The sequence below is a fragment of the Symphalangus syndactylus genome, chromosome 22 (genome assembly GCF_028878055.3).
Source record: "Symphalangus syndactylus isolate Jambi chromosome 22, NHGRI_mSymSyn1-v2.1_pri, whole genome shotgun sequence".
Taxonomy (NCBI): Eukaryota; Metazoa; Chordata; class Mammalia; order Primates; family Hylobatidae; genus Symphalangus; species Symphalangus syndactylus.
The window spans coordinates 70,133,832-70,161,259 of NC_072444.2; the positions used below are offsets into that span (position 1 = coordinate 70,133,832).

General features: G+C 35.4%; 1 long non-coding RNA gene across 1 annotated transcript in view; it reads right to left on the reverse strand.

Annotated features, from left to right (window-relative positions):
* Window positions 1-664: 664 nt before the first annotated feature.
* The window catches only part of LOC134735566 (uncharacterized), a 46,890-nt gene continuing 20,126 nt past the window's right edge, over window positions 665-27,428 (reverse strand). The window contains exons 2-3 of the long non-coding RNA XR_010118764.1: window positions 3,480-3,589; window positions 665-841 (exon numbers count right to left, since the gene is read on the reverse strand). This is a non-coding gene — a long non-coding RNA (uncharacterized lncRNA). The remainder of the gene's footprint in view (window positions 842-3,479; window positions 3,590-27,428) is intronic.

Here is a 27,428-nt window from a genome sequence, read left to right on the forward strand (position 1 = left end):
CAGCTTAAGTTGTGAACTGTTTAACTCCTCTCCAGTAAAATGTGAATCAAGTCAACAATTCATGAAATAGTTCCTTTAAAATGACAGCAGATATGGCTTTTCCTAATAATGAAATAGAGAAGGTTAAGAAGTTCTAAAAAGTTTCAAATGGAGAAGCAAAGTAAAAAAAGATTAGTGGCTCTGTCAATCTGAGAGGTGGTGGAGGGTAATTTTGTCTTAAGCTGGAAATGTTGCTAACATCAGGAAAATTGGTATACAAAACACTATATGAGACATCTGTTAACTTGGTCAGCCAAATTAGAAAAAAAAATCTTTAAAATTTCTAAATAGTCATCACTTTTCAATGGATATCTGTGTGGACAGCAAAATTCTATAAAACACAGTTGAAGTTCAACTGTATGAAAAAGACATTTTGGCAATAGAAAATATCTGTTGGAAAATATGGATACTGAAATAATGAGTAATTCATAGTTGATTTGCAGTTTGGAGATTATATAAGTATATGCAGCCGTAGGGTTAAAAAGGCTTTTTCTTCCTCATTTATTTTCTTAGAAAGTGTTATTATCCAGCCTGTTTAAATAGCAACTATGCAAATTTCTCATGCTTTATAAATGTTTTACCAAAGAATTCTTAACCAATCAATTAATTCTATTTATTTATTTTTCCTGATTGTCAGCAGATGAGTATCTAGTGAGAATCATTCTTTTCTTCTAAGTTGGTTTGTAAAGACTGTAAATTCATTTCCTGTAGAAGTCTTTTGGAAAGGGGGAGAATAGTGAATCACATAAAAGGAATTGTTTTCTCCCTCCAGAAAATTCTCTCTCTTCTTCATAGCTGGAATCTGGAGGAAGAAAAATGTAGAATAGCTTTGGAATGAAAATTTATTTAATAAAAATTGCTTAGTAGGTATTGAAAATATTTAGCATGCATTTGTGTTAATATTCGTCTTAAACTGTCCCCAACTTTTTTTTTTTTTTTTTTGAGACAGAATTAAGCTCTTCTTACCCAGGCTGGAGTGCAGTGGCACGATCTTGGCTCACTGGTGCCTCTGCCTCCTAGGTTCAAGCAATTCTCCTGCCTCAGCCTCCCGAGTAGCTGCGATTACAGGCACCTGCCACCATGCCTGGCTAACTTTTTGTATTTTTAATAAAGATGGGGTTTCACCACCAGGCTGGTCTTGAACTCCTGACCTCAGGTGATCCACCTGCCTCGTCCTCGCAAAGTGCTGGGATTACAGGCATGAGCCACCGTGCCTGGCCCTCCAACTTTTATTTATATAAATATCTGCAGGTATAAGAAGCTGAGATAAAGTCTTTGAAAGATAGAATCTCAATTTTAGAAGGAACATTTGAGAGTCATCAACATATAGATGACCTTTAAAGTCAAGGAAAATGGATGTATGTAGCAAAAATAGCACACACAAGGTTCTATGGCATCCACCACTACAAGGTTGGGAAGAGGAAGAACAGCTAAAAAGGGGTCTGAAAAAAGCAAATAGGGAGGTGGGAGGAAACTGAAAACAGCTTGGCATCCTGGAAGCCAAGTGAGAAAAGTGCTGTCAGATCAAACATGATAGAAACTGAGAGTTCGGCACTGGATTTAGCAATATGGAGACGATAGGTGATTCGAGGAAAGGCAGCGTCAGTGATGTTTCTAGTAAAATGGCCATCCAAGTAGGCTTGAGAGAGAATGAGAGTAGAAAAATTGGTGACAGGAAATTTGAACAACCCTTATGAGGAACATTGCTGGAAAAGGGAGTGGAGTGAGGGGGCAGTAGATGGAAAGGGAAGTAGGGTATACAGAGAGATTAAGATGGAATAAATAGCATGTTTATACAAAGGCAGAAGTGAGCAGAGAGAAAAACAGATGTAAGGAAAGGATAATTGATGGGGTGGGATATGAGTGTGAGAGAGGACTGAATCTAGTATACAAATGGAGAGGTTGGATTTAGACAGAAACACTGGTTTAAAATACAGCTATGCCTATGCCTATCTGTATCTCTATCACTCTAACTATCTACATGTTAATGTCCATCACACATACATATGTTATTAGTAACTGAGGGCAAACTATATGATTTCAGTTGTTGATAGGTGAGTGGATGTGATAATCGGAGTTTGTCTCTTCTCACTGCTTCAAGTTTCTCAATGAAGCGGGAAGCCCAATGATTAGCTAAATGTAGGATCAGGGAAGAAAGGTTGGAGTGTTGTATAGAGAGAAGGATGCAATCATCTGGGAGGGTGGGATGAGATAAGCAGAGCATGTTTGCCTGATAACATTAAGGTTAGCTTGTTGTTTATGAACTTAAGGCAAGAACAAGTAGCAGGTTATATGTTTCTCTCAAGCCCTAGGAAGGCATAGAGTAGGAAAAGAATTGGACTGATGCACACTTGTGGTTTTCCAGAGGGTACAATAAAGCAGCAAGCAAGGCAAGGGAGTTGGGATTGTAAACAAGGAGATGATTACACTGACTGACCTCGGAAATCAAGCTGGTAAGGACTGATGTGATCTCCTGAAACATTTTCCAAAGTGGTCTCCTTGACTGCTTCCTCCTCTTCCTCTCTATCCTCTATGCTGCCATCAATTATCTGTTCTATATAGTGCAGAATATCTCACCCCTCTCTTTTTCTTAGGAGATACTGTAAATTTCTTAGCATTACATTAAACTCCAGCTTCAGCTTGCACCTTGCTTATGTCTCAGTCTAGTCTTATCATTACCCAGTCATGGCATGTCCTTTTAAACATGTTATTTTGTTATATTGTTCTCTTAACTGAAAAGTGTCTAGCCCATATTCATCCTGAAAAATCCAAAATGAATTTATCACTTTGAACAAATTTTCTCAGTTTTTTTCAAGGCACAGATTATTCTTCTTCCTTTATGCCCATTGCATCTGGTAAATATATTTTAAGACACTTTAACACTGCATAGTAACCAACTATTGACACGTCTGAATCATTAGATTTAAAACTGCAGACTGGATATTATTCATATGTTTTATTCCTGTGACTCCAAAAATTCTTGGCTTATAATTATCAGTAGATATTTTTAATGAATAAATACATAAAGAAGCAGACTAAAATGGGGCCATATGGTGTTGTCTAATGACCTTCGGCCTTGGGTAAAAGATGGAGGAGTTCTGATTTAATAAGATAGATACAGATCTTAACTCAAAAAAGAAAATATGAAATATAAGGTACAAATATGGCAGCTCTGTTTTGGAAGTATTGTGCCATACCGTCTAACAGGGAAAAGTAGGAGGGTGTCAATTCTAAAGGCAACTACAATAGACCTGAGAAGTTATTGGAGAACTATGCCTGTGGCCTAACGAATACAAACACACACATCATCCTTGCAGCTATGATCACTGTAAGTTGCTGTCATCCCCTCATTCTATGGGATTTGTGCTTTTCCCCAGATCGCATTAGCATTAGGGTACCTTGTTGCCCTTTAGCATTTCTGTATATGATTGTCTACTTACTTGGTGTAATGCATAGTTGCTTTTGGTGAAGTGTCTCCCGTCTTCTGTGCCTCAGTTTCCCTTGACAAAAAGTGGTGGTGATGATTTTTTGTTCTGTCTACTTACAAATGCTGGGAAATATAAGTCAACAGATGGATATGAATGTCTTTGAAAGTGCCAAAAATACAAGGAATTATTGTCTGAAACAAGAAAGAAAATCTGAAATATTCGTTGTGTTGTGAGAAATGGAGAGTTAGGCACACACTGCTTTCATCTACTTAATAAATAAATGCTAATTTAATAAACAAAGCAAATAGTTATGTCAAATCTTTTACATTAGTCCAAAAAATACACTCAGAGGGAAAATGAATAACTTTAAGCTTTAGCTATTGAATAACTGGAAAATCTGGCAACAGCACTAATGATTGGAAAGTTTCCACAATATCAGTCATGGTGTTTTTATTTTTAATTTAGTTTTTTCATGGTATATGAAGCAGTGAGCTAACAACATAGTGAAGGTTTTTCTCAAATAAGGGAGAGTTTTTAGGCTTTGAAAGAAATTAGATTACCACGTAGAGTTTAAATAACCTAGGCAAAACTTAAATCAGAAAGAAAGGAAGCAAAGTGCAGAGAGGGTAAATGGATGTTTTCAAAAGCTGGAGAATTGATAAGAAAAGAGAGTAACACAAATGCGCTAAATTACCCAAGCAAATTCATTCAGCATTCTAGGCCTGAAAGGTCTAAAAGAAAACATAGCTATCTGAAAAGCAACCAGTGTGTCCTGGTAGCTTCTGTCACTAGGCTCATCATTAGGGTGTTATGTGTGGTAATTGCAGGCTAAACTTTTGTGTGCTAGTTGAAAGAACTGTGACCAACTATAGTTTTCAACCTATAGTATAGTTGTTTGGGGACTTCTCACTATGTCTGACATGTATTTGAGTGAAGTCCTTGATTATGTGTCTGGCATGTTGCATTTTCAATCTCGTCTTCTAATTAGCCTTTTATATGGGTATATATCTGAAAAAAGTAAGAGGTAAAGCAAGGAAGAGGAAGGGGTGCTTTCTTCTCTAAACTAAATAAAATGTTTAATATAGATAAGAAAAGACACCTAGCAAAATAAATCTCTAAGGGGGTTGGTTCTAATTAGGAAATGATGCTTGGAGGGTATTGTAAATAAAAACATTAAGTTGGAAATCATATAGACACACGATTTAAAAAATACATTCATTTTCTGTGTAAAATCTTCAGAGAATTTGATGTCATTTGATGTAAGAGGAGGGAGATCTTATAAACTGCAGGGATTTTCAATTACAAACCTGAGGAATTCCACCTCCCGCATGCCGTAACTCTATATCGTAAAAGAGATTACGCCTAAATTACTAACTAAATGCTGGTGTGCCAAGGATGGCCTACAAGCATGGCACATTTGATAATTACAGTGTCTTAAAAAATGTTGAGTGGATTGCCGAGACTTAAAAGTTGAGAGATTTTACATTTAAAACAAATCTAAATTTCCAGAAAAAAAAAAAAAAAGAAAGAAATCTCAAGAGCTGGCAACACCGACCACACATTTCTCCCGGGCAGCAAGTAAGTGGATTTCATAATAGTTGATCCTTTGCATGAGACATCCATTTCCTTGATCTCTTAGATTGTCCTCATTCCCTCTTTGTCTTACAACGTGCTGACTTCACTCATTTAAGTTCCCAGACTGGCACCTGTTAGTATCTGAGATTGAAACCTTGCCCTTAATGGGATCGTGACCTCCTTTGACAAAACTTGACTTTAAATCACATGCTGCTATGTTAAAACTTGTAGCATATAATGAGGGGCCTGTGCAGCTGCAGAAATAAAAGCAAGATGTTATGTGTCAATTGTAATTGACACCCCCCCAAAAAAGAGTGACTTAGTCTTTTAATCATATCAATTGAGTTATTCCTTAGGTAGAAATGAGGAGGTTAATACAGATTATTTAATGAAAAACTATTTGTATTGATTAAAACAAAGGCTAACTTGAAAGTAGATCTGCATTCTGTAGTAAGAAAGATGATCATTTAGACATAAGGAATGGGAAGCTAATAGAAATGGTTATATGTAAACAAAGAAAACAGAAAAATAAATTTTTAAAAGCACCTACATCAAAACCTAGACACAATGGTTTCAAACAAATGACATAGATTTAAAAACTGCCACAATACCATTTCTAAATAAAATCAAGCCAATTTTTAGAAATATAAAATGATCATATGTTATTTTTCCCATTTGAACCAGATTTCTTGGATTAAGTTGCTATTTAAGTTGAATTTGATAAAGATAAAATCCATAAATGCATGCAGAATATATTCATAACAATATTGCACCTTGAGGATAAAGTAGATGAAGTAGATAATATGATATTTTTTATTGGACCAATAAATAAAAGGCAATTCTCGAGCCCCAAAGTCTCAAGTACATTTTCACTTTAAATGAACACACTCATGAAGCATTTTATTGCAACAATTTCTTGTGGGAATATATAGGTAAACGGCTGCAAGAATGTGAAAGTGCATTGTAAATTGTAAAGCTCTATTTAAACATTCTTCATGTTTTTAGCATTGAGCTGGACCTTGTTATGACTTCTCTGTGCCCAGATTAACCTCTATTTTGTAGAATTAAAATAAATTGCAAGAGAAAGGACCGGTAAATATTCCATCACATGGAGATTAGACTTACAGTATGACAAAATCGTTGATTTAGCAGCAATATGAATAAATATAATTATATACTCATAATGGCAATTTGCATAATTATTATACAGTTATACTTTCAATTACATGATTGTAATACTAATAGCTAACATGTATTGAGAGCTTACTATGTGCCAGTAAGGACTTTGCCTGTATTAACTAATTTAATCTTCACACCAATCCTAGGAGTTTGAAACCATTATTATTTGCATTTAAAGAAGGGGAAATTGAGACAGGGAGGTTAAGTAAATTCTTTGAGATCACACAGTTAGAAGTTGGCAGAGTTGGGATTTGAACCTAACCACTCTGGTTCCAGAGCCTGTGCTCAATTAGATGGAAAATTTCAGGGCAGGGGGCAAAGACTTAACACTATGATAAATTTGTGTTCAGTCTCACTCAAGGAGTATGACTTTGACAAACTCCTTAATTTATCTGCATCAGGGCTGTGTCTTTGGTGATAATAAAAGCAAGTTCTTAGGTGTGCAATAAATGTTAATTAAATTACATAGAAAACATGCAACTTTGTATATGAATCTATATGTCCAAGAATAGGAGGTCAGATATTGTTCCTATTATAGCTTATTAACAATGTTCACATGGTAATTAATAATAATAATTGGTTGGCATCTAGCATAGTGATTTACAAATCAAAAGGTAATTAACTTTCACAAAAAAAATCTAGGAAAGGAGAGGTTAAATGTCCTTCTTATCTGTAAGATCTGGCCAAAAGTTATCATAGTGTTATAGAGTCTAAATAAAATGCTGGCTACCACCTTTTATGGTAGTTGGGCAAAATGTGGTTACTTGCCCAACTGTACATGAAGGTAATGGCCTTGCAGATTTTACCCATGCCGCAAAAGTAGCAGAGCAGCACAGTGTGGATCACTTGGTGGATATTGTGGGTAGAAGTGTCTGGTGACATCCACAGAAGATAGGGCAATCTTCCCCATGTCCCCATACAGGTATAGAAATTGAAGGAGGCATGGAGGGAGAGAGAAAGACACACACACACACACACACACACACACACACACACACACACACACACACACAGAGAGAGAGAGAGAGAGGGAGAGAGAGAGACTTAGCCCAAAGATATATCAAATTTATCATGAGAGAAGGCACACACAGTTTTGTAGTATGCACCAAGTGATCAAGCACAAAGGGAGTATGGAACATTTAAGTAAAAACTAGGGCACCAGTGAATGAGGAATGGGGATTTCAAAAGGTGTCAGCAGAAAACAAATGCCTCAGCCCGAGGTCTGCCCTCTAATTGATGCCATATGAGATCCTCTGAACAATATCTGCTACAGCAGAGGAAGGGGACTACAACATGATTTGGATGCATTCTAACCTAAATGAAAAGAGAATGAACACTGACATTATTGGATTCACCAGAAACTGATTAGGTCACAGGATCTGTCATCAGGTTTCATGGAATCTTAAAAATTATATTCTTGACATACTTAACGGTAAATCAGTTGGAAATTATAGATATGGTAGGTATAATAGTATAGGTCTAATTAGAAAATCTGAGTAAATCAGCATGAAATGATTAGATCTAAAGATAAGAATATTGTGCATGACACATTACAAAAGTAAATATAATTTGTACAAAGCAAGGAAAAATATAGAAACCCATTAATAAAAATATATAACATATACATAGGTTATATATCCGTAGGTATAACATATCCCTAGCGATATATCTGTTATAAAACTAATCAAGAACACAGGATCCGTATGAAGATAACTACTGCATTTTTATTGAGAGATTGAAAATTAAATATATGAAAAAGATGTCTATGCTTTTATATGGAAAGACCATGATATCAAATCTTGTTAGTTTTGAATCAATTCATTTAAATTAAAAATAATTTATATTGGCCAGGTGTGGTGGCTCACACTTATAATCCCAGCACTTTGGGAAGCCAAGACAGAAGGATCGCTTGAGGCCAGGAATTTGAGACCATTCTGGGCATCATGGCAAAACCTTGTCTCTACAAAAAATACAAAAAAATTAGCCAGATGTGGTGGCACGTTCCTGTAGTTCCAGGTACTGGATTGCTGAGGTGGGAGGATCACCTGAGCTCAGGGAGGTTAAGGCTGCAGTGAGCCGTGACTATGCCACTGCACTGCAGCCTGGGTGACAGAGTGAGACCCTGTCTAAAATAAACAAACAAACAAACAAACACTTTTATCTATTGGTGAAAATGTCCCCAATTTTATGTAAAAATAATGGGTAGGCTGGACACGGTGGCTCACACCTGTAATCCCAGCACTTTGGGAGGCTGAGATGGGTGGATCACCTGAGGTCAGGAGTTCAAGATGAGCCTGGCCAACATGGTGAAACCCCGTCTCTACTAAAAATACAAAAATTAGCCATGCGTGGTGGCGGGCACCTGTAATCTTAGCTACTCGGGACGTTGAGGCAGGAGAATGACTTGGGCCTGGGAGGCGGAGGTTTCAGTGAGCTGAGATCCAGCCACTGCACTCCAACCTGGGAGACTGGGTGAGACTCTGTCTCAAAAATAAATAAATAAATAAATAAATAAATGTAAAAATAACTGGGTAATATAAACAATGGAATTCTGAAGATAAAAGATAATTAGTACAGGAATCTTATTACAAACTACTAAAATATATACTAAATGATAACAATAATTATCACAGTGAAGAAGTGGTTCTGGAACAACAAAAAAAGAATGTCTATAGAATAGAGAAGAAAGGTCAGAAACACAAACTCACGTACCTGTGTGTGCATATATGTGTGTGTATGTGTGTATACACCATTTATATATATAATATATGTCTGTATTCGTAGATGACAATATTATTCCAAAGTAGTGGTACAAAAATATATTTCATAAATAGTACTGAAATAATGATTAATTATCTGAAAAAATTGGATCCTTACTTTATTCGTGGTATCACGGTAATTTTGAGTTGGTTATGAGAGTTAAATATCAAAGAGTAATGCCCAGAAGAAGTAAAAAAAAAAAAAAAATAGGTTGGTGTTTTTGCAGGTAAAAAGATTATCTTGTAGTATGGTATTACAAATGAATAGATTGATTTATTTGACCATATAAAAATTATTCTTGTTCTGATGAACAAAGGAAAATTTCCACCATGAACAAAGAGAAAGGCAAATGACCTAATGGGGGAAATATTTGCTACGTATGTATTGTATTTGGATGATATCTTTAATGTATAAAGAAGTTCTGCAACTAAGTAATGACAAAATGAATGCAATAATAGAAAAGTAGGAAAATGCATAGGAAAAAAGTTCAACTTTTTTAGAAAGCAATATATTGGTTTTTGCTTTATCAAGTTAACAATATTTTGTGATAACATCTATTTTGGCTAAGGATAAGAAAGGTCACTCTAATACATTGCCAGGAGCAAGGTAAATTAATATGTGCTTTCTAGAGGATAATGTGGTAATATTTTTCATAAGGCCAAAAAGAACATAGTCATTGACCCAATAATTCCATTATTTTTAAGGAACTAATCAGACAGTTATATAAATGATTTTCATTAAAATGTTGTTTATAATAGTCAGAAAACATAAAACAATATAAATGTCTAGTAATAGTAAAACAAATTATAGTAAAATTTGCACAATGGAATATCACCAAAATGGATATTGATCTTTTGACATGGAAATAAGTGTATGTGTGTGTGAGTGTGCAAATGTATGTGTGTGGTATAGATGTAATTTTGTTGATTTTAAAGTAATGTTATATCACACACATACACACACATACATCCACATACAGAAACACACAGAGACTATAAATACACATATACATGTGCTCATTTGCATATAATTTACATATATCACATATGAGACATTTAAATATTACATAGACAAATAAATCACTATATATAAATATACACATATACACATATACATATATACATACATATACATATGTATACACATACATACTATAGCTGTACACACAGACATACTCTAGCTGTAGTCTTTTATTTGCCATGTATCCATATATTGGTATCTATGCATACATATATATATATATATATATCCTCAAATGATATAATCCATAGATACTAACCATGATTATTCCTGTGTAAGAGGAATAGTAACGATTTTTACATTTTCTTTATGCTTATTTATGTCTTTAAACTTTTCTATGATATGCTATGTAGAATATTGCTATATAATTAAATAAATAATGTGAATAATTTTTTTATAATGAGTTAGTAAGTAACATCTTGGTTCTTTTACATGTGTGATCAGTGCAATTCTGATTACATTTTGTGCTTGGATGAAAATAAAAACTTCTTTTCTCATTTTAATCAACCCCTGCATTAATCTCTGGCAGTAGTTGGGTATACTGAACTGTTCTTTCAATGATGATCTTGTGAAAGGTAACTGTTTTCCCAAAAATGCATCACCCTAATGAACCACCCGTTGATACTGGGCTGTTACTCATTAGCCGCCTTCTATACACTAAGATTTGAAAACCGGGGAAGGAGAGTTTAAAACTGACACAAAGTCCCAGTAATGAAGTGCACTAAGATTTCTTTCCCCCAAATTACAATGAGGAGAGCTCTCTGGATTTATTGTAAATTCTCAGAGAATATTCTCCATTAACAACATACCATTTTTCTTTGACTGCAGTGCATGTCATCCTTGCCTAGTGGGAACCCTAATTTGCTTTAAATTGCCAAAGTGCTCATTATGGAATGCTTAGTAGCTAGAGTTTGTACATAATATTTGAAAATCAACCTTAATTTTTCTGCCTGAGATGAACACTTGGATTCCACAGTAAACATAATCAGAGATTTACAGAAACCTAGTGAACTCTGTTTATTATACTTGTCTGGAATAGCTACAGAAAAGGTCAGAGGTCCAACATCTTCATGCAGAGACAGATCATGTTCTAGCTGGTTCTGAGGGGAAAAAAAACAGTAGGTGATGCTTTAATGAATGGCTTATCATGTGAAACACACTATGTGATAATAGCAGTGTTGGTAAGACAAGAAGGAAGTTTTTTTCTTTCCTTCTTTGTAAGGGCTTAGTTTTACATTGCTTTAATGCTAACATTTCAATAGTACCACATAAAACAGTTCACTGAGAAACTTAAATTCTGCAATGAGTCAAGTGATTGATTTCATAAACTAAATTAGAAACTTTTAAATTTTATTTTAATTTAGCAAAAGCTGGCCTTTTATAAAATGTAAGCATCTGGGCTAGAAACTTTTTGATTTCTTGAATTTATGATTTTCTTTTATTCTTCCCTAGGCCTTAAGTGAAGAAAACAGGAAAGCGGCCTCCCAGAGGTGGAAGTTGTATTGTAAAAAGTGGTCTTATGTTTTAAGATAACTTGTGGGAATGATAGGAAGGATGTGAATAGGCATCCCTTGTTTTTGTGAGTTCGTTTTTCAGAATGCGCTGAACCAATTAGAACATTTAGCTTACCAGATACTCCTGACTTCAAACTACTCTCCTCCACTCATTCAGCCAGCAAAACAAGAATAGTCTCAATCTCTAAAAGAAATTGTTGCATACCAACCAGTTCCTCTCTAACGTTTATTTTATTTATTTTTATTTTAAGTTCCAGGTACATGTGCAGGTTTGTTACATAGGTAAACATGTTCCACAGTGGTTGCTGCACCTATCAACCCATCACCTAGGTATTAAGCCCAGCATAAATTAGCTATTTTTCCTAATCCTCTGCCTCCCCGCTACCAAACTCCCCAACAGGCCCCACTGTGTGTTGTTCCCCTCCCTGTGTCCATGTGTTCTCATTGTTCAGCTTCCACTTACACGAGAACATGTGGCGTTTGGTTTTCTGTTCCTGTGTTAGTTTGCCGAGAATAATGGCTTCCAGCTCCATCCACGTCCCTGCAAAGTACGTGATTTTGTTCCTTTTTATGGCTGCATAGTATTCTATGGTGTATATGTACCACATTTTCTTTACCCAGCCTATTATTGATGGATATTTGGGTTGGTTCCATGTCTTTGCTATTGTGAATAGTGTTGCAATGAACATATGCATGCATGTGTTTAACTTTGATATGCATAGGAATAATGTAGAGACCCTTATTGTGCAGGTCTGTGGTTGATTCTTCATTTCTAACATGCTTCTGTGAGGGTGATGCTGCCTGTCAGCAGACCATTCTTTGTGTAGCAAGGTTGTACACAGGTTAACGAAAAAAAACATAGTATTCTATGGTGTATATGTACCACATTTTCTTTACCCAGCCTATTATTGATGGATATTTGGGTTGGTTCCATGTCTTTGCTATTGTGAATAGTGTTGCAATGAACATATGCATGCATGTGTTTAACTTTGATATGCATAGGAATAATGTAGAGACCCTTATTGTGCAGGTCTGTGGTTGATTCTTCATTTCTAACATGCTTCTGTGAGGGTGATGCTGCCTGTCAGCAGACCATTCTTTGTGTAGCAAGGTTGTACACAGGTTAACGAAAAAAAACAGTAATTGAAAGGATAATTCCATTCATCAATAGATCAATAGAACAGAATGGAGTGATGAAAAAGGGATCCAAATATAATGAGAACTTAGTAAATAATAAAGGTAGATATTTTAATCAATGAGGAAAGAAAGAAAGATCTAGCCCACCATTAGTGTTGAGGAAATGGATCAGGTCTTTGATGCAAAGAATATCATCTTCCTCTCTCACATCAATACTAAAGTCACTGCCAGGTGTATTGCAAAATCTTGTGTAAAGTTCAATACTATAAAAAAGTCAAATTATAAAACTATAAAATAAGCATAAACTCAGAATGGGGGGTCATTTAAAGTACAAAACAGAGGCAAAACTACAAAGGATAACAATCGATATATCTGACAAAATACACATAAAACTTTTTTATGTTAAAATAATTGTGGGGTAAATAAGTTATGAACATATCTACAGAGTGTAACATTTCTAGTAAAAAATTGATTCTTGAAAGTTTCCATCATATGACTCAGTAATTCTACTTATTTTAGCAAAATATTCCAAGATGTGTATAAAGGTATTTTCATATAGATATGAACCATAGAATAAATGAGTATATTAAAAACAGAAAATATCCAAATTAAATCATTGGGAATGAGCTAAAATTTCTAGACTGTGAAATACTAGGAAACTATATTGAGTGATAGTTTAAATGAGTATTTAAAATTATATGGAATTTTCATGGTCATTTTTAAGTGAAGTAGATTATCAAATTATATTAAATGTCTGTATATATACATGTATGCATACAATACGTGTATTCGTATAATACATATAAGATATTATGCATGCGTATGTGTTGACATATACCAATGATGATTAATGGATTGATAGACAGATAATAGTAGGTAGATAGATATACCCATATATATATCCACACGGAGGAGAAAACATTAGGAAAAGACAGATTTTAACAAATATTTGCTCTGTTTAGTGGGATTACAGGTGATGCTATTTTATTCTTTATATTGTTCTATACATCCAAATTTTCTGTAACAAAATGCATTACTTTTATAATCATAAAAGGGACTATAGTAGTTCTTTGTTAATAAGAACTACGAGCCTAGAAAATATATGTTTTTCATAAAACAACAATTTTAGTCTGGATAAAACCAAAATCAAAGAAGGCCCAGAGCATTCTCTGGCCTAATAGTAGGCCCTCTTACCTCTACATAGTGCAAAAGGGACTCCAAGGGACAAGAATCCAGATTTCCCTTAATTTTTACTTCGTCAATCATAAGCCATTATTAAACATCTACGATATGTCTAGCACTCTGTTAATGCATCTGTTTGTGAGACTGTTCTAATGAGTTAGCATGATAAAATATACATACTTGGAAATCAAAAGATTTGTTTGTTATAGTTAAGGACACATTTCCACTTTGAGATTTTTCTGATTTGCCTATTTTAAAATACAGTTGTGTCAGGAAAAGAAATACGTTTGATTTAGTGAGACCACAGATGTGATGACCACTGTGCATATGTCATATATAAATTCATAATCTTTTGCAAAACAGATATTATCATCCCTCATGTTGCAGATTCAGTAATTGAGATTTGTTGAAGATCTTAGAAGAAAGAACCCCATGCATCTAGGACTATAGCCAGTGTTCTTTCCTTTATGCTATATTGCCTATTGTTAGAATTTTTACTTAATAAACAAGGAAAAGCAAAAAAATAAAAAGGAAGAAACGTCCTACGCTATTGAGTGTTATGGATTTGCTACCAGGTGCTAGGTCTGTACAGTTTCCGGGGATAGTCTGTCCTGATTTCTTAGCCTAACGGTCCTCCGTCTGTCCAGGAGCAGGGAGCAGGCATTAATTGAGTTATTTCGAGTCTGTTTTGTGACTATAGATGTCCTCTAGGGAAAGTGCCGAATGTGTTCTGTGAGGATGAGTCATTTATTAAACTTCTCACACACTTTAGAGAACTAGTAAACAAACGGGAGCAAATTGTGACTAAAGAGACAAATCCTTACGGTGTCTTAATTATGAATATTTAAAAAGAGGCTAAAGAGGTCATGGAAATTTCTTCTCTGATGGACCGGTACTTCTGCTCCAGGTTATAAAGGAACAGGTGTGTGGCAGTAGCTCAAATATCTTGAACATATTTTTCTCGCTGCTGCCAAATACTTTTCACCAAAAAATTGGAAACTAATTTTTAACATGTTGCTTAATAAAAGAACCAACATGTATTTTAACGTGGAAAAAAGTCAGCCTTGAAAAGTGGCACTGAAAGAGTTAAGATGGGTCTAACGCAGGCCCTGCAGGAGAGTAACTTTGCCGCTTCCTTCAGTGCACACTCAGAACAATTGGGTGTCCTTTGTTGCTGTTCTGCAGTCATATGAGCAGTCTTGGTTCTGCCCAAATGCTTCAGCAAGAACATATTCTATGGGTCTAGGGTGCTCTTAGGCCACTTATGTGCTTTATTTTAAATCTCAACCTTTATTTTCAAGCTCAATCTAAACCTGCAAATTCCACTTGTTTTCACTACTATATGATGAACTTCTCTGAATTCATTAAGCCCTTCTACCCAGTTCCACTCATTTACACAAAGAACATTTAACACACTGACTTGTATATCTTGCACATGGAAAGGAAAAACTAACTTTCTGAGAACATTCTAGTTTGCATTTTTCTTATTTCAAAAAATATTAAAGTGAATATTTTACTAAATTGTATTACTATTAACAATATATATAAATAGGTGCATAATAAAGATTTATGAGGTATATAATAATATAACATGTTATATAATATGTAACATACTATAGATTAATTTTAATGCTGTTTAATATATTTTATTAATATTAAAGTAATTCATATCATGCCCAGAATGGAACAGTAGGTATAAGCTTAGGGAAATTAGTATAGTTTGGTGGATAAGATGGTGAGTTCTGGAGCTAGAAACATAATTTTAAAATTCTGATCTGCCATTTATTTGCCAGTGTGACTTGGGCAAGTTACCTAACTTCTCTATTGCTTTGTTAACTTATAAATGGATATAATAATGGTATCTATCTCAAAGAGTTGATAGAAGGATTAAATAAAAATAATGCAGTGCTTGGAATATAATAGTCTCTCAAGCAAAGTTAGCTACTATTAATATTCTCTGAATTCTCATGGATTATACTACATTTTGGGGGATACACACAAAAACACAGAAAGACATGGACTCCTACTTAGGGAAACTTAAATTCTATCCGAGGACACATAAAGATAAACAAATCGCTTCAACACAACATGGCAAATGCTATGCTAGATGCACGACCTGGGTCTAAGGGAGCACAAAGAATTCACATTGGCTCTGACTCTGGTCGGGGAAGGATTCCTAGAGGGGACAGCATTTCCCGACACTTGAAGGAAAGCCAGGCGTTATTGAGGTAAGTAAAATATTTTGGAACATAAAAAGGCATATGAATGAAATGTACAGGATTTGGGAACTGATGTGGGACAGTTTCTGGATTACCCTATCATATGGTCGTGACAGTGCCATTGACAGATGTAGGGCTACTGGAGGATATTTATGATGGGGAAATTAAATCTATCTACAGTTTAGGACATGTTAATTTAGTTCCGCTTGTGACACAGTCAATTAAATGTATCTGGTGGGCATTTAGAGTCAAAATATCAGGGTCGGTACTGTCATAATAAATTTGAAAATCTTCAGAATATAGGTGGTAGTTGAAACTACAGAGCAGATGAGATTTTTTTTTTTTGTTAGGTAAAAGAAATGGATGAGGAATAAAATGTTGGGTAGAAATCAGCTTTAGAAATCAAATAGAGGAGAATTTCTCAACCTCACCCCTAATGATGTTTTGCACTGAATAACGTTTTGTTTTTGCTGCGGGAGGCTGTCCTATGCAATACAGGATATCTGGCAGTTTCTTTGGGGCCTCTTCTCACTAGAATCTAGGAGCATTCCCTGCCTTCTCTGGTTATAGGCATGTGTCTCCACACATTGCCAAATGTGCCCCGGAGGACAAAGTCACCTCTAGTTTGGAACTGATGAAACCGAAGAAGGGAAACTGTGAAGTAGAAGAAGAGGGATTTTCAGCATGGTAGGAAGAAAACAGCATTTTAATATTCTTGAAAACTGCAGGGACAAATACTTTCAAAACATTGAGAGAATATTCATTGGTTTTTAAAGACAGGTAGTTTTAATCTTGGACAGTGAAAACCATTACTTAGATGTGTCAGTATGAATGTCTGTGATTGAATTTGCCAGAGTAAATTCAGATGCATATGAAAGCCAGTTTATAATGGGTCAAGAGCATGGCTGGATTGAAAGAGAGAACGTAGAGAAAACAAAAGTAGAAGAATCTTTTATGAAGTGTAGCTGAGATGGAAAAGTAGAAAATAAGGCACCTGTGAGTGAGGTTACACGCACAGGGTGCAATTCATTTTGATAAGAGAGAGAATGGGGAAGTTGAGAGTGAAAAGGAAAGAGAAGAAAACTGATGCAGCAAATCAGGCAAGGTGTGAGATCAAGAGATTAGGGGAGAGGTTGATTGGGAGCACTTGATTCTTTCAGCCTAGAGGAAAGGATAGCTTAAGTATTAGTTATCTTTTGCTTCATAACAAATTATCCCCAAACTTAATGGTTTGAAGTGACAATACTACGATCTCTCAGCTTCAGTATATCGAGAATTCAGATACATCTTTGCTGAGTTTGCTGCTTCAGGTCTCTCACAGGCTCTAGCAAAGTTGTGGGCTAGGGCCTAAGCCATGAAAGATCTGCTTGAAAGGGTATCCTTTCAAGATCACACAGCTGCTTCCTTGCAGGGTTTAGTTCCCTGTGAGATCCTGGACCCAAAACCTTAATTCCTCGCTGGTTACTGGAGGCTGCCCTCAGTCCTTTGTCCTGCTGGTCTCTCTAAGCAGCTTATAACATGGCAATGTTCTTCATCGAAGTGAGCAAGCCAAGGAGAGTGACATAGAGAGACAAAGAGAGCAAGAGCAAAACAGAATTCTGTTTTCTATAATCTAATACCCGAAAAGATATCCCATCACTTTTGTCATATTCTGTTCCTTAGAGGCAAGTCACTAGGTCCATGCCATACAGGAGAGGTAGGGATTACACAAGGGCCTGAAGACCAGCCATCTTTACGCTCCATTTCAGGAGTGGTATTCCACAGTACGGAAACAGGAGCATATTTGTAAAAGAGGGGCGCATAAAGCTGAGAGATTTCACACAGGATGGCCTCAAATTTCTCAAATACATCTCTCTGAAGGTGAAGGGGAAAGTGTTGACTAGAAGGCTGAGGAATAACATGAAGATATGTAATATCTGCTGAATGAAACAGAAAAACTCGACCAAGAGCAAGAACAAGTAAAGAGTATTGAAAGAGCTGAGAGATCAGATATGGTCAAGGTCAATTAATATTTTTGGCATCAATTTATAATTTGGGGGTTTCCTGTAGCAGGAATCATCATCCAGGTACAGAATGAAGAGAATGCTGATTTTTGAAACTCATTTATGGCTGGAATTTATTTAGTGGTCACTGTAGAAGAATAGGTAGCCAGCATATTGAAAGACAGTGAGAGGCTATTCGCAGTTTGGCATCATAAACTCTAGGAAGGAAAAGAGTGGAGGAGAGGAATGAAATGACAGAAACCAGAGACTTTAGGGCTCTACATAATAAAAAAGAGATTATTGGAGAAATTGGAATGAGAGAGAACAGAGCGGGTGAAAGTTCATGGTCAAAGATAAAAATGCAGGATTTCCAGACATTTGATATGGAGCAATTCTGGGTTACGGCAAGGCCCCTCTGCCACCACAGCTAAAATCTGCAGTAAAATGGTACTGAAAATCAGTAGTGGGTGGAGGCCCGGGAAATGTGATTGCATTGAAAGAATCAGATTGATGGAAATACAAAATGTCAGAGTAGAGAACATCTTAGGAAACTTGGGAAATATAGATTATTTTTGTAACTGAAAATCAATATGATAAAGTGGAAGGTATCAGACAGACTGATTGATGTGCTCTTAAGAAAGATGTTGATAAATGGGGCTGATATTTTTACTAACAACTGGGAGTTAGTATAGGAGTCACCATACATTTCTGGAGCGTGTTCTGGTTTTATGTCTTACCAAACCTGATTTTTCCAAGTCGTATAACCTAACACCCATTTTACTTACCTATATAATGGGAATTGTACTTATTTCATAGAATGATGGTGATCAAATGAGATCATGCCTGTAAATCACCTAGAAGATGGTAGACAATCAACTCATGGTAAGATCATCCTTCTTGTTTATTTACTGGCCATTTTGAGTTAGGGTAAAAAATCCCAAGCATGGAGTTGGAAATCTACGTGAATATAAAATAATATATTACAAAAAATAATGTAGTCTTGTGCGATGTTACTACTTCTCTCTGTTGAATGTGGAAATGAGCACTCCTTGTCTCAAGTCTTCTCCTAAGTGTTTATAGACTGTCAGTTTGCTCATTCAGGTTGAAGTGCCCTTAGACTTGAACCAGCTGTCTGTGGATCCAGTTAACAAACTGAGGAAGACTGACTGGTGAAGGAAGGAAATTGCTCATGCTGACAATCTGAAGTAGTATACACCCTTACCCTTTAGTATCAAACCCATCTCAGACAAATTTACTGCCTTTGGATAGCTTTGCTTTTTGAAAGGTGAAGCACTGTATGAAGCCCTGATTTTTTTTCAGCTTTTAATATCTTCCTCTGCACAAAGCTATGTAGATCTATGATCTGAATATGGAGGATCAATCCTTCAAATACAGGCTTATTTGGAGGAGGGTAGAAATTAATAAGACAAAACTACTAGAGTTATTTTTATCATTCTTTTTTATTTACACTCATCTGGCTCATTAAAAAAAAAGTTATTGAAAAGAGCTAACATCAGTATACAAAGTTAAGTTATCTATGAGGACACACCCAAAGGAAAAAAAATTAGATCACTTGGAATGGTCCACAACTGAACTGATGCATCTGTCATCAGCATTACTTTAGAGTTGATAAACTTGCCACATTTTTTTATTCATTTGGGAAAACAGGGTCATACACAAAGAGGATTCCTTTATTAACAACATGTACAGATATGCTTTCCAAATATATTCATCTTAGCCCATTTATATGAAAAGTGGGAATATACTAATTAACATAAAGACTTAGCTAGTGAGAAAAGAAACTCAAAATTACAATAACTTTATAGACAAAAGTTTCCACTCTTACATAATAGCATCTGCATGAAAAGTTCCATTTGGTGGCATAGCTCTGATCCACACTGCCTTTCAAAGCCCAGGGTTTCTTACATCTTCCTGTTCACCCACCTCTAATTATTTTCCTCATCTGCCTAACTCAAGCTGGCATGAGTTTGTTAGTGTTTGCGGGAAAGGTGAAGAGAGTGTGTAGAGGATACATAGTTACTGGTTCTAGGCCCACACCTGAAAGTGGCACACATTACTTCTCACATTCTGTTTATGAGGACTTCATCTCATGGATACATAGAGCTGCAAGGGTATCTGGAAATGTAATAATCTCTATCTGGGGAGGTAGGGGCTATGTTTCTGATACTGTGAAGAAGGAAAAGGGACTTTGGTAAACAAGTAGCAATCTGTGTCAAAAGGAGTAAATTAAACAAAATCAATATTATCCAGATAGCAATTCCAAATAAATGCAGTTATTCCTTTACAAAGTATACAAATAAAGGGCTATTTCTTAGGCTTTTCTAGGCTGCATAATGAAAAGCATAATTATCAAAAATGTAAAGCCAAGAAATATTTTATTTTCCTTTTTGGAAGAAATTTCTGATTTTATTTGGTTCAAACTGTTCTGTAGCATTTCCTAAGGAGATATATTAAAGAAGAAAACCAAACAAGCTCATTAGGAGAACATACGGAAGACTATTGCAATTATTTTGAGTCATCAATTTTATCCATGCTTAACATGCAAGTGATGCCAGCTCAAGTAATACCAAAGATAACTGGACAACTAAGAGTTGTTGCCAAAGTCTCCTCTGTATTTTTAAACAAGGTATTAGTTGTAAAAATAATATTTATAAAATGAATGAATGACTTGCTTGCACTTTTACTATGTATAAAAATTAAACTTTCAGTTTTAAGAGGGATATAAGATTAATAGGAGGGAGATGCACAGCTATGAAAGGATCCTTTTCTCTCAATGTTTCACACAGATAATATAATCTATGTTTTCATACTAAAGTTGAGGGTGTCAAACTGAATAGAGAGGGAGTTAGTGATATGCGAATATAGAGATCTATAAGTGTATCTCCAGTGTAACTCACTTCACCAGCTTGAGGAATAATTAAAGATTCATTTCTTTTCAATATTTAAATAAATTGTCCAAATAACTGGAAGGGCACCCATTACATTTTAGTGTCTTTCCTCTCTTAAATAGTTCATGAACACCTAGAGCTTATTTAGTCTAAAGAAACCTGTCCTGCTTTCATATGTGAAGGAGAAAGACAACTGGAGAAACTGATCTGTCACCCATGGGCCCAGTTTTCTGCGTTCTGCTATGTCTATTTTGATCATAACATACATATCCCTAATGAAAACTGGTCCAACACAATTTGAAGTGCCCTTGTTCACCGCTATAGTGATGCTTTACCAGATGTAGGGAGGTTGATTCCACCACCTCATGATTTTTGCACTTTGAATTAATCAAGAAATATCCAGATTTGGGATTCCAAGCTAATAGAAGTTTACAGATGTTAGCTGACTTCTGTTGCCCTTTTATCATTTCCATAGTTGACTTCTGGCTTCAGCTGTATACTAGATGGTACCATCTGAATCTACAGGTGGATTCTGATTGGCCTATAAAGTGTTAGTGTATAGAGTGGACACCATTTAAAAAATCAAAAGAGTTGGCTGGGTGCAGTGGCTCACGCCTGTAATCCCAGCACTTTGGGAGGCCAAGGCGGGCGGATCACCTGAGGTCAGGAGTTCGAGACCAGCCTGACCAACATAGAGAAACCCCCATCTATACTAAAAATACAAAATTAGCCGGGCATGGTGGCACATTCCTGTAATCCCAGATACTTGGAAGGCTGAGGCAGGAGAATCACTTGAACCCGGGAGGCGGAGGTTGCGGTGAGCTGAGATTGTGCCATTGCACTCCAGCCTGGGCAACCAGAGCTAAACTCCATCAAAAAAAAAAAAAAAAAAAAAAATCAAGAGTTCACATAAAAATCCGTTTCTGGTTTATCTTTAAAAGGGAGATCAGACAACCTTTGATCTACATTTCTACAAGGGGGTGGGGGAGCAGCTGCTTTCTCACCCTGGTCTTGCCACACTCACTCCCTTCATGTGTTTTTGTTACCCAGGCACCTGTGATTGCAGCTCATCTGGTGCTTGGTGTTGAATGTGGGTCTTTAAGTCGTGCTGTCCTTTCCCTCATGTCAGTAATTCTCAAAGTGTGACTGGGGAGTTTGGAGATCCAAAGATTCTTTCAGCGATATCTATGAGATTAAATGTATTTTCATCATCATAATAAAAGATATTACTCAACTTTTTCATTTTCATTCTCTAGCAAAAAAGCACAGTTTGAATTTTGTACTGTGCATTTGAAAGATCTGCATCATTCAGGGGACCAATATTTTTCAAATGATCAACGCATGATTTTACAAAATCATCCATGGTTAAAAGATTTATTCAAAATGTGTGATAGACTAATTGGTATTGATGCAAGTGAGTATAACAAATCCATCAATATTGTTTTAGGTTCCATATTGGAATCTAACTCATCTTAAAGAAACTACCACTTGTCAAGTTTTGGTATATTAAATAATATAAAATGATATTGAAGAAAGTTTAAACTATCCCTCCATTTTTCAGCTACCTATCTGTGTGAGACTGAGTTTTCTTTACATACTTCATCCAAAATAACACATCTTAATAGATTGAATGCAGAAACAGATATAAGAATCCAGTCTTTTTTTACTGTCAGATGTTAATTTGTAAAACTTAAAGAGTATTTCTTACTTTAAACAATATAGTCTTAATAAAATATGCAATTTATGTAAATAAGGAATAAGGATAAGTATTTTAAGTTTAGTACGTATTTTTAAAATATCTCTATTTTTATTATTAATATGATAAATGTTGAAAGCTATAATTCATATAATCAACAGCTCTTGAGGGGGCATTGATAATTTTGAGAGTGTAAATGGGTCCTGAGGCCACATATGTGAGAATCAGTGCCAGAACTCATTCAGAATTCAGTCAGTGCCACTGCATTTAATCAGGAACACCTTCTCTCAGGAATCCTGGGTTTATACAAATATGTCCACTTTCAATGGACTAGCTCTGTGAGTGGTATTAGGATCCAGTCACAAATGGCTCTTTTATGACATATCTTTCCCACCTGGGGGTGCCTACTTAATGTGCTTTTATTTGCGTAAGCAAGATGTCACAACTAAGAGAGTGATCTTTGGTGACAAAATATCGTGTCCTAAATAGACAATACTTAAAAGGTAGCTTCTTTCCATGAAGTTCCACCTGACCAGGCTCCCTGCTGCTCATCAAGCTTGCTAATGGCAACATAAGCTACTCAGAAAAACTGAACCAAAATCAAAATGACTGACTTCAGGTCAGCAAAGAAAATATCACTTACAGCTGGCAATGTTAATGCCTATGTGGGCAAATACTAATTTCTCAAATATATATTGATGAATTGTCGACTATTAACTCCAGGCAACCATTTGTACTATGCAAATTATAGATATGTTCACACTTCCATTTATGCAAATATATCTAAAATTACATATATGAATATCTCTCATAATTTACAGAACTACTTAGGAAGATAAAATTTTTTGTGTATTTGGTTATATGATTTTTATTATTTGACAGTATAAATTATACATATTTAACTTATGTGTTTATATATAATATTTTATAAAACTGACTTTAAATATCATAAACTTTCTTATTGCTCTGACTTAAGATATGGCATTAAAAAATACTTGCCAAACAAAAAGCTTTATATTTTATTGATACATCACTATTATATACCCAGAGTTCTGATTGAGAAGGAATCTTAAAACTTGCTTTCACAAAGCAAAAATTGGGTAAAGAAAACAGAATCTGCTAATAGTTATAACTTTGCCCTAAACACTAGCTAATTTTTGTGTCATATGTATGATTTAAGGTTAGATTGCAAGTTTAGTTGCTTGTGAAGTTCCCTGTGCTCAGAATCTCTTTCTAGTTTGTTTATTACTTTACATATCTGTTCATTTAGATAATTATCTGACACCTGCTCATGGCAGATTGTTTTGACAGATTTTATTGGCTGAGATCAGTTTGTCACCTGCCATCTGTCCAGTAAAGGTGAGTTCAACAAGCTGGTAATTTTTGGACCATTATAAAATATCATTTCTTATGAGTTATATTTTTTAATTTTTTCCTATTCTTAAGAAGGTGTTGAACAGAAAAAAAAACGTTATTGACACATATTATGAGATACAGTATCTTTAGTCTTTATCAGATATATTTCTTTACCAGAAATGACGACTTCAACATTATTTGGATTTAATCAGGAATATTTGATATTGAAAGAGAATGTTGTTTTAAATTAGGTATTTAATTTGGCTTGGCATCTTGAACAGTTTTAAATAGCATTATTCCCTTTTCTCTTTTTGTTGTATTTTTGACACTTTAGCAATCTATAAATACCTCAAATTAAAGTGAATCTTTTAAAGCACATATACAATATTGTTTATATAATAATGGAATTAGAGTATCTCTATTATTATAGATCTTTTGAATACATACATAGCAAACAACATTCAATGAGAGGAAGGAGAATAAGTAGCTCAGTGTCTGCATAATAAAGAAAACAGTTTTTAAGCAGCAGTGATAATTATTTGAGGTTATTTTTGAAATGAGAATTTAAAGAAACCTTCAAAGCCAGTTGTAAAACTCATGTAAAATTTTAAAAAATCAATAGGTTCTGTTTCTTAGAGTGGGCCAATATTCCTATTTTTTAAATCAAAGGAGTAATTAATTTTAGTGGAAGAAACAATAGTAAATTTACTTTCATTTTTTTTCTACTTTTGTAATTATTACCTACCATTACCTGAACACTTAACCATACGTCAGGCACTGAGGATATGGTATTCAGCAAGATAGATCTAGCCTTGGCCCTTCTCAGCCCGTGTGAGGTCCAGCTTTTATAGTTGTCCTAAAGTAGCCTGGCTATGTATGTCCTCTCACCCACGCCTCTAACGATTGCTATTTGAAAATGCACCTTCTTTGTAATCACATGAATTGACCAACAGCAATGGTGAAACCCGTGTTGAAAGCAAAATTAGAACATCTTGAAACACTTAAAAATGTATCCAGTGGCTTGAGAAGTGACCTGTACTTTGGATGTATATTTATTAGAGGGGAGAGGCCCAGGGTTTTTGCTACCCTTGTAAATTCTCTCTAGTTATCTGGCATGATAGGAATTTTTCACAGACTGCTCTGAGAAATGAATCCAACACTAGTTTAGAGTATGCTATTGGACTTTGGGGAGTTCAAAAAAAAAAAAAAAAAAAGGAACAGGGCAAGGCAAGTCCTTACGGACCTTTGGGGATAATGGGAAGACAGCACCAACATAAATATATGGATATAAACACAAGTGACTCCAAGAAATAAATATATACAATCAACCGCTGGACCAAAGGCTCTCTCAAGGGCCTCTTTGTGCTATATGATCTCACGATTTGTTGAAGCATCGCTTTCTAGAGGAATATACAAAAATCTTAGAGTTCCAAGAGGCATGAAGTTTGAATAACTGGGAATCCTCAGAACCTCTGTGGAAAGGCATCATCAAAGAATTAAGCCTTAGGTCATACGTATCAGACACACAGCATCACACTCGTCAGAAGCACAGCCAAATTGCCACCATGTCGACATGCTGCCGAAGTATTTAGCAGAAGAATGAAAAATACAACCAACTGGGCCATTGTCTACATGGCATGGAAGAATTGCTTAACTAATTTTTTTGATTGATGTGACCAGTTGTTTTGGCACCATGTCAAGACTGCATCATACACAAGTGCCCTGCATGAGTCATTGCATGATTCATTGCAGATTCCAAAGATGCTCAGATTCCAATCTGGCTACATTCTGAAAACTAGGATTAGAGATATTTTTCCAATAAATCTGTTAACTTATTTCTTATCTAGCCAATAACAAGAATTTTGTTTCTTTATTTTAAGAGATGATTTATCTTTAAAATGTAAGCCACAACCTCACTGCTATTGCTTATTTTACAACTATATATGGAAGACAAATTGCAGAAAATTTTGTGCTGTACACTAAAAAGTAATTTTATCAGAATAAACGGTTATTTTTTCTAATAAACAACATGATGTAAAATAAGTTGAATGATGGCAAATTCTCCTTGAAGTAACACTTGGGGACCATGAGGGGAACTGAGTGTGGGAATAGCTATGCCACATGAAACAGAGGTCATAAATACAAGTACATACCATAAGTAACTTCAGTTCACTTTAAATGGCACACATTTGAAGTAAACTCAGAAAACAAAGGTAATTTGAATCTTCATGTCTAAAGAGTTCAAATAGAAAGAAATAAGTAGATACGAACCTGAGAATCATGCCTGTTAGGAAAGCCAGACAAGTTAGAATAAGACAATTCAAGTGCAGGAACAGAAGATGATTTGCAGAGGAAGGCAGCCTCAGTTGGTCACGTTTATCTTGGCCTTAGGTGAGGATAGAGGTGTTAACCACACCAAACTGACTTAGAAAGAAAGGAGTATATTTGGTGTGTACTAAACGTAGTCTTGAATTGGAGGGGAGCACATTCTTCTGATCTCCAATAATTGCTCCATAAAAAAGATATTGGTGATAAAGAAAACATATTAATCAGCAGTATACATGCTAAAATTTTTAACATAGTAGACTATCTATGGAAATGAGATTAGGAAATCTGACTTAATGCCAGATTTGTCCATTGAGGAACCTAAGTTGATCATTCAGTGCACTTCTGTCATTGTTTACCTGGGGAAACTGAGGCTCAGGGAAACCAAGGGTCTTATCTACGTTCACATGATGGCAGAGAGAGGAAAGGGCATAAGACTAGGGATCTGGCCAAGTGCTCTTTCTGTTAGTTACATGCAAACATGCTAACAGTCGAAGTGGACTTTCAACTGTTGATCTTTGGCATTAGAATAACAGACAATTTTAGGTTCAGTATTCTGTACGTAAGGCACTACGTTCTTTTGTCATTTTTTGCTATTAATTTTAAGCAGTCTTGAAATTTCTGGGTTTCTTGTATAGATTAACTTGGAAGTTTATATTATCCAGGATTTGAAAATAGGTGTAAAGAAGATCTTTGAAAATGAAGCATAGCATCTCTTTATTTAGACTGACACTGGTTCCAGCACTAACAACGCGTTCTTAGTAGTGAATTACCTAGTTCTCTCTTCTTTCAATTAATTCCTAAAAGGCTTTCTCTTGTCCACTGTTTTTTCCTCATTCAGATTGCTGTTCTTCCAATGCCTTCCCCTCTTTGCCATACATAAGTTCAAATAGCAGGCTGGCTAAATTTTAATGATGGTACAGCCACCAATCTACAGGAGTATATATGACCAAGAAGGTCTCTTCATTAACTTCTGAAAATGTCAAAGGCATAGTTTAATAGTTTATTTTTCCAGTTTGAAGGCAAAAAACTGATAAAGGCAGAGATGTTCCTTCCCATAAGTAACTATTTTGTAAATGGAGATAACACTGAACTATCCTAACACCT